The following is a 7,972-nucleotide window of genomic DNA, read 5'->3' on the forward strand; positions in this document are numbered from 1 at the left end:
AGATCAGTGAGATCTGAGGAAGGGAATTTGTCGGGAAGTTACCAGATCTTTCAATACACATCTCCAAGAGCAATAGGTGCTCATTACATGCCTGAGAGAGGATGCTCACATGATCCCCTCAAAACGTGTTCCAGTGAGTGAATGTTTTGCCCCACTACTAGAATTATTAATAGAGAAGACTGTAATAATTTAAAAATTCCACCTCATCAGTTATGAAGCCACCGGAGGCAGTGTCAAAGGAGAACAATGTCCACAAAGCCACATGTCCTCCAAATCCAAGTCTTCCTTCCCTTCTGCTTCCTGCCTGTTCTAATTCAAAGGTCTTCCTCTCTTCCTCACTTCACAGACTCTCCCCAGTTCCACAGTCTCATTCAAGGACAAGTGGAAATTATTCACTTCCTTTACAAATTTCCCAGAATCTCTTTAAGGACACTCCTTCTCCTTAGTTCTGATTTCTGGTGAAAGGGACAGTCCACAGGTTGATGGGACCAAGAGTGCAGGTAATATTCAACTCCTGGGAGTGGCCCCATCCATTTAAGGAGCACCTAGATCCTGGTGGAATTTTTAAAATCTCTTGGAATACTTGAAAATACCCCGCTATAAACAAACAAACAAACAAAATTCAGAATCCTTTTTGTAGTAGTCTGGATATCTGTATTTTAAACAAATCTTCCAAGTAATTTTAGATTGGAGCCAACCCCTAACTGAGATGATGACCCATTCAAGAGATGAATGGTGTAGGTGGGAAATCCTCTACTAACAGTTAAGAGGTTATCTCCAAAAATCTAGCACGGACTTTTCACACCAGAGGTCTTTCCACAGGGATGTGAACTAGTAGGTACTTGGTATTCTTGGGTGCCTTTGATATTCATTCTCCCTTTGGGGTCTTAATGCTGACTTTGCTATTTTATCATTTCACCTCACTTAGTTTCTACATCTGTAGAATGGAATGATCCCCGTGGAAAATGATAAAATAGCAAAGTCAGCCTTACCATTTGTTTAACATACAGACATTCAGACTATACCAAAAAGGATTCTGAATTTTGTTTGTTCTTTGGGTGACAATTGGGACAATTGAACTATCATACTCTGGGACCCATCGTGCCCACTCCATCATCAATATTGGGATTCCTATGGAGCCTGGAGCCTGAGGCATTGTTCAGTGATGTAGCAATATATGTCTCCTGCTACTGGGTTGTCCTGCCAGGCACCTCTTGTCATAAAGCAAGAAGCCCTTTGCTGTGTCTGTTCTGTCTCATTCCTGGGACTATACATACTTCATGATATGTTAATGGGATGCCTAAAAGGCACTGCAATAGGTTTTACCACCCAGCACTTCACCTCCTATGACAGACCATGCCTAAGCCCTGTGCAGGGGCAGATGATTGTTGCTTTGGAGTTTCCAAGTGTGCCCAGCCACTCAGGCCATTTTCACAAGGACAGTGGGTGACGCAACTTCTTGTACCTTGAGTTAATAATTAGTGATTGAAACAGTTATAACGTCTGGCTTCAGATCTTGTTCTGAATGCAATCATTTGTACCTGCCATGCAGGCAAGCTGCTATAAAACAGCTGCTGATGGAACCTCTTTGAATAGTTTCTCCTCTTTGAACACGTCTGCCTTTTTTTTCCAGTGGCTGAAGACATTTTGTGAGCAGGCACTCACTGTAGGCTGGCTAAGTGAGTTCAGAGGAAAGGTGCATCCCCTTAACAACAAGTCTCCATTCTTTGGGTCTTGGAGCCTGTTCACAGACTTGGCTCTGCTCTAAGAAGATGGAAAGCTATAGGGCTGTGCTGATCCCAGCCCAGCTGACCACTGGTCACCTTTGTGTTCAATAGAAACCTCTGTATGCAAGAGACTGTATTTGCATGGGATTGTGGGCAGAATGAGGAGAAACCTTCTCTAAGACCTCTGGAGGAAGAGTCAGAACCCAGAACACATGGAGGAGCCCCAGGGAGAAGACAGATTTGGGAGGGGGGTGGTGAAGGAAAAATAGGGATCAATGGGAAGGGGCATGATTTGCTGGGCATCTAGTTGCCAGGAGGTCTGCCACTTTCTTTTCTAAGTCATTGTCTGCTAAGAGCAGGAAGAATGTGCTGGACAATGTGAGCCAGAGTGAGCCTAGCCATGTGGAAGAGAGTCTCATGAGGTTCAGGGACTGGGGAATGAAGGGAGGGGACAGCCACAATGGATTTTTCCAGAAATCCAGAATAAAAGATGCCTGGTTGTCCCTTGGTAAACAGTCCCTATCTCATGGATGTTTGTGGGAATCTCGTGACCATGTAAAATTACCAGGCATACTACTATCACAGTAGGAAGATAGATAGATAGATAGATAGATAGATAGGTAGACAGACAGACAGATAGATGGATGGAAGATAGATTTTACCCCAGGAACCAGGACTCTTTGGGCACTCCTTTTTCTGACCATCCATGCAGTTACCCTTAGCCCTAAAATGAATATGTGTAAAACTAGGAAATATCTGCGTTTCATGGCATGCCAAAACATGAAATGAAACATTGTTTTTAAAAACAATTTTAAAAGAAGAGAAGAAACTTTGAGTATGAACAGCAAATCCCTTGAGTTGGATAATTTCTTGTATCTTCTCAAATGTTTCACAGACTCAGTGTTTTTCAAAAGTTTGGCTTTTTAAAATAATATTTAAAAAAATTTTTCAAAACAATTTATTATTTTTGGCTAAATTTTTTACGTCTCTACAGATAAGGTCCTTTCCTGTTAGCAAAGGACCTGATGATCACATGACACCTGGGATAATAGTGCTTAAAATTCTGAAATAAAATACTTAGAGAGAGCATGGTCAATTTTTTTTTTTCTCATGGGATTCAGGTCTTTACCACCTTCTTCTCTGCTCTCTATCCCAAGCTATTTCTTGTTACCAGCAATGAATTCTACTTTTTATTATTGGTCACTAAATGAAAGAATGTTGAATTCATTATCTAAATCAGGGCTTGAAGATTGCACTTTGCTTCATTATTGGATATTTTCAAACTAGATTATTTCAAATTAGGGAGTGCTTGCTAAGGTTAATACAGTCAGAATATTTGTCTCCCACCCCCAAATGCATACATTGAAATCCTAACACTCAATGTGAGTATTAGAAGTTGGGGCCTCTGGGAGGTGACCAGGTCAGAAGGGTAAAACTCTCACAAATGAGGTTGGTGCCCTATTACAAAAGATGCCAGATGTTGAGAAGATGTGAGTGAAGGAATACACAGTTCTCAGAAGCATAGGTTCAAGAGACCTATTGTATGACAAGGTGACTGTAGTTAATAACAATATGCTGTGTTTTAAAAAATTGCTACAAGTGTAGATTTTTAATATTTTTGGAGTATTAGCAATTGAACTCAGGTGCACTCAACCACTGATCCACATCCCAGCCCTATTATATATTTTGTATTTTATTTAGAGATAGGGTCTCACTGAGTTGTTTAGTGCCTCCCTTTTGCTGGAGCTGGGTTTGAACTCGAGATCCTCCCGTCTCAGCTTCCTGAGCCGCTTGGAATTACAGGCATGCATGGCCACCATATCCAACTTCAATGTTCTTATCACAGAACATGATAAGTATGTGAGATAATGCATTTACCTAAATCAGCTTGATGTAGCCATTTTACAATGTATACGTATTTCCAAACATTGTGCTGCACACTACAAACATATACCAGTATTCTCAATTTTAATTAATTAATTTAAAAAGAGACGGGATAGAGTCCCTTTCACTGTGTAAAGACACAGTGAGAAGTGAGTGAATTACAACCCAGAAAATGACCTTCACCATCATGCAACTCTAACTCATGACTTGCAGCTTCAGAACTGTGAGAAATAATTTTCTGCTGCTTATAAGCCAACCAGCATTTTGTTATAGTAGCTTAAATGCACTAAAACAGGGAGGAAGAAATTCAGTCGAAGTGGCAACAGACCATTATCTAAAGATAATTTAGAAAGACTGTCTCTTCTAAGGCAGGATTTTTTTAAAAAAATATTTTCTTTCAAAACTCTCTCTCTCTAGTCTTTTTTTTGACCACTAACTGATACTGCTTATTAAAGACTGTCACATACTCTGGGGTAAAACTGGGATCCTTCTTCAAATTATAGATGTCCCTGATGCTTAGTCATGTCATTTAAAAATAATGTATCTTAAATTAGTGTTTAAATAGAAATTTTTGTATGGGTTCCAAAAGACCCACTTCCTCCTATTTATTCTGGTACAAACCTAGTTTTTATCAGAAGTAAGTTTTTAAGTAGGTTCTTAAGGAGATTGCTACCTTCATGTCAAATCATGAAATTACTGAGTAAAGAAGATCTATGTGAAGAGGAGAAAGGAGGTTGTTTTGGCATAATAAAATTGTCAGGAAAACTTCTGATTATTAAAAGACATGTTGCATTACAGCAAGATGCCAAAATACAAGGAATGAAAAATCTCTTATACAGTCTTAAAGTAATAAATGATTGAGGCTGAGATAAGCTTCTAGACATTAAGAGAAAACTGCTGAGATGAGCTTTATTAGAAGTTTTTTTTTTTTTTTTTTCCAAATCTTTATTCTAACCCAGTGGGCTTCAAAATACAGATTCAGGGGGATTCAGAAAGAGAAGCATTCAGATCAACTCTAGGCCTGAACACAGAGGTGAGATTAAACGGTGATAAATGCAAAACACCTAAATTATAGTGAAGTGTTTCACTTGCCCCCTAGAAAAGCCTTTAAATGTACCTCTAATTATAATTGACATTCTAACCTGTTACTTCAAAAGAGCTTTTTATGAGGAGCCACGTGGAAAAGCACACAGACCTGGTTGTTGAAACTGGTACCTGTTCCGCTGGTATTGCCATAGTTCAGAGACTAGGACGAAGCACACGTGAATCTGTTGGCCCCAGGCACTGCATTGTACCTGTCTAAAGAAAACCAAGTTGCTTTGTGAGAAATATGTGTAGCTCCTCAATGAAGTTAGAGAAATTTAAACAGTATAGTCGGATCTTTCTTGTGGCTGCATGGAGAACCCACACCATTCTTGGTTTCATGGAGATTTTTCTCACCCCTTGGATTTCTGTTATCACATCATGCCCATTACCCTGGTATTTCTGTTCCTTATGCATTCTCAAACCTTAAAAGTTCCTAATGTCTCTAGGTTTTTACTCACCTCTGTAGAGTTTCCTTGGACGCTTTCAATCACCCCCTGCATTTCCCTCTCACCCAATCTTTCTAGTCCAGATGTCTTTAAGATGGAGCTACTTGAATATGCTCCAAACAATTATAGAGTACTATACCAACAAGAACCTGAAAATCAGATGTGTCTCAGTTTGTATGTATTGTGAAGTTGAGAGACAATGCAGGAAGAGAAATGCTAGGTAGGAGAAGAACGGCCCCCAAGCATTGTACTGGAACCCAGCTGTCTAAAGTAAGATGTATCACTCTGCAAGGGATGCCTGGTAGTTCCTCAGTGTAGACAGAGGGAAAAGAGTCTTCAAGGCCTTCAGAACAGTCGAAGGGGGTGGGGTGGGGAGGAGACACTGGGTGGTTGGTTGGATGTGGCCTATTCCATGCCCAGTGGACTTTCATCTTTGGAAACATCTGCATCAGCCATTCTTAGTTTGTTTATTAACAGTCACTCTAACGGCTTCTCCTTTTGATTTGATTCCCAACAAGATTTGTGAATAGTTGAGTTGGCTTCCTGTATAGGTTTGCCTATAAGGAAGGAATGTGCTGGTCATACTGAGAGGCATGTTCCAGGCAGGTGACATCTCTTATTATAAATGATTGCATTAAGAACACTGGTTTTATAACTCAGTCTTCTGAGTTTGATTGATGTGTATTTCCCTCAGACCCAGTAGACTACAGAAACAAGTTTCTGAAACTACAAAGTAGGTAACCAAATCCTAGACCATAGTAAATTCACATACACACACACATACACACACAAAAAAAGCCCCTGGATCCTGCCTGCCCCAAACAATGCTCTGACCTTAACATTTTCTCCTTCCAACATCTACAGATGCCTGACATTTGTTCTGTGTCAGATGTCTTTCATTACAGAAACACTTAGCAAATGCAAGTTGACTTGAACTTGGCTCAACCTGTGAGTAATAAAAAAATTTTCCTATGCCAGTTTTCCATTTTTTCCCCCATTTCTGTCAAGAGTTCCAGGATCTGTACAAGAAGCTGAGCTCAAAGATTCTGCAGTGTTAATCTCAACCTCATAGCTCACTTTTAGTCAGAAAATGTGTCTTGTTGGCTTTGTTTTAACCCCTAGACTGTCTCATCTCCCTTTTCTACCACCATCATGGGCCTAATTCTGCTCTTCATCAACTCACAATGATGCTGGAATTCATGTGGCCTCTTAACCATGACCTTTGCCTAATGCCCTCCCTAACCTCCTCCATCTGGTCTATCTCTTCCTGGTAACACTGCCAACTGGATCACATCCAACTCTGTCATAAGAATCACCCATAATCTGCCTCATTACTATTCACCCATCTTATTTTTTTATTGGTTAAATACACACCCTAATTCCCCTGTCATGTAGTCTATCAGTCGTCCATTGTAGAGTAGCAAACCATCCCAAATTTTCATGCTTGAAACAATAGTCATTTATTTTGCTCACAAAACTTCAGTTTGAGATGGGCTAAGTGGATCGAGCTAGTGTGGTCTACTTGTGTTGTCAGGTGAGGCAGCTTGATGGCAGGGCAGCTAGAAAATTCACTTTGAAGATGGTCCACTAGCGTAGCCAGAAAACCAGGGCTCAGTCAGGACTGTGAGATGGGTGCCCTTTCCCATTCACAGGATGCTTGGGATTCCTCACTGCATGGAAGCTGGTTTCCAAGTGTCAGCATTCCTTGAGGACCAGGAGGAAGCTGGATCACATCTTAGGACCTAGCTTCAGAAGCCGAATTGGGTCAACGCCACTGTCATAACAAGAGCACCCAGATTCATGGGGAGAGAGTATAGACATTATCATTCAATGGGAGGACTATCAGGTCACATGGTAAGCAAAACAAAGCAAAACAAAAACAAATAACAACAAAAACAAAAAGGAAAAAAAAACCTGTAGAATGGGAGAGATTTGGGGCAGTCGTAATTTTAGAAAACACAATCTGCTACAGGCAGCATATGAATAAGGTATGGGTTGAAGAAATTAGTCAAGTAACACTTCTTATTTAGTGGGGCAAAGTATCACGTAGCCACCTCTGTGTGTTTTGAAGATTCCCATCTCATCTTACAGGTGAGAAAGCTAAGGTCCACCAAAATTGAAACTTTCCTAGGCCAGAGTGGCAGCCCTGGGAAGAGAAACGAGGTCCACTTAAATACCCTGGTAGATTTGTATTCAATAGGACCCAAGGAGGACTGCTGGGAAATGCAGATTTTTAGTTAGCGCACAAGGCAATTGTTACAAGCAGGCCAATTTGGGGAACACTGTATGTGATACAGCCCCCACCGCTCACTGGGGCTGCAATTACAGATCAGCACATGGGCAACTCATTACAGAAATTCAGGAGGGTGTGGACGCATAGCCTAAATATTTTTAAGGCCCTCTCCGAATGGAAGACATTATTATTAGTTCATAGCCCGGGTGCACAAGCTAATCTCCCTGGATAATTAGGAGAATGACTAGTTAGGTTTCCCATCCTGCCCTGGAGAAACAGGAATCCGGCACTGACTTGTTGAGGATAATTTAATCCGTGCTGGAGAGCTGGCCTGCTGCCTTTTCCCCCTCAGATGATTGAAGAAGAAAGTAACCTGTTGCCACAAGCAGAAGTCATTCAGGTACCAGCTGCGACTGGGAACTGGCAGAGGCAAGAGCGGCCTTCATTATGCAATTATCCATAATTAGGTGCTCATTACTACTTTATCATCGGGGAGCCAGCACCCACCTGTGCAGGGCTGTCCTGAGGTCCCAGCAAAGAGCGGAACAGTGCCTCGCTTGTTCTCTAGGAACGTGACATCTAAAATCGGCAGTTCC

This window comes from Callospermophilus lateralis, chromosome 11 (genome assembly GCF_048772815.1).
Source record: "Callospermophilus lateralis isolate mCalLat2 chromosome 11, mCalLat2.hap1, whole genome shotgun sequence".
Classification (NCBI taxonomy): domain Eukaryota; kingdom Metazoa; phylum Chordata; class Mammalia; order Rodentia; family Sciuridae; genus Callospermophilus; species Callospermophilus lateralis.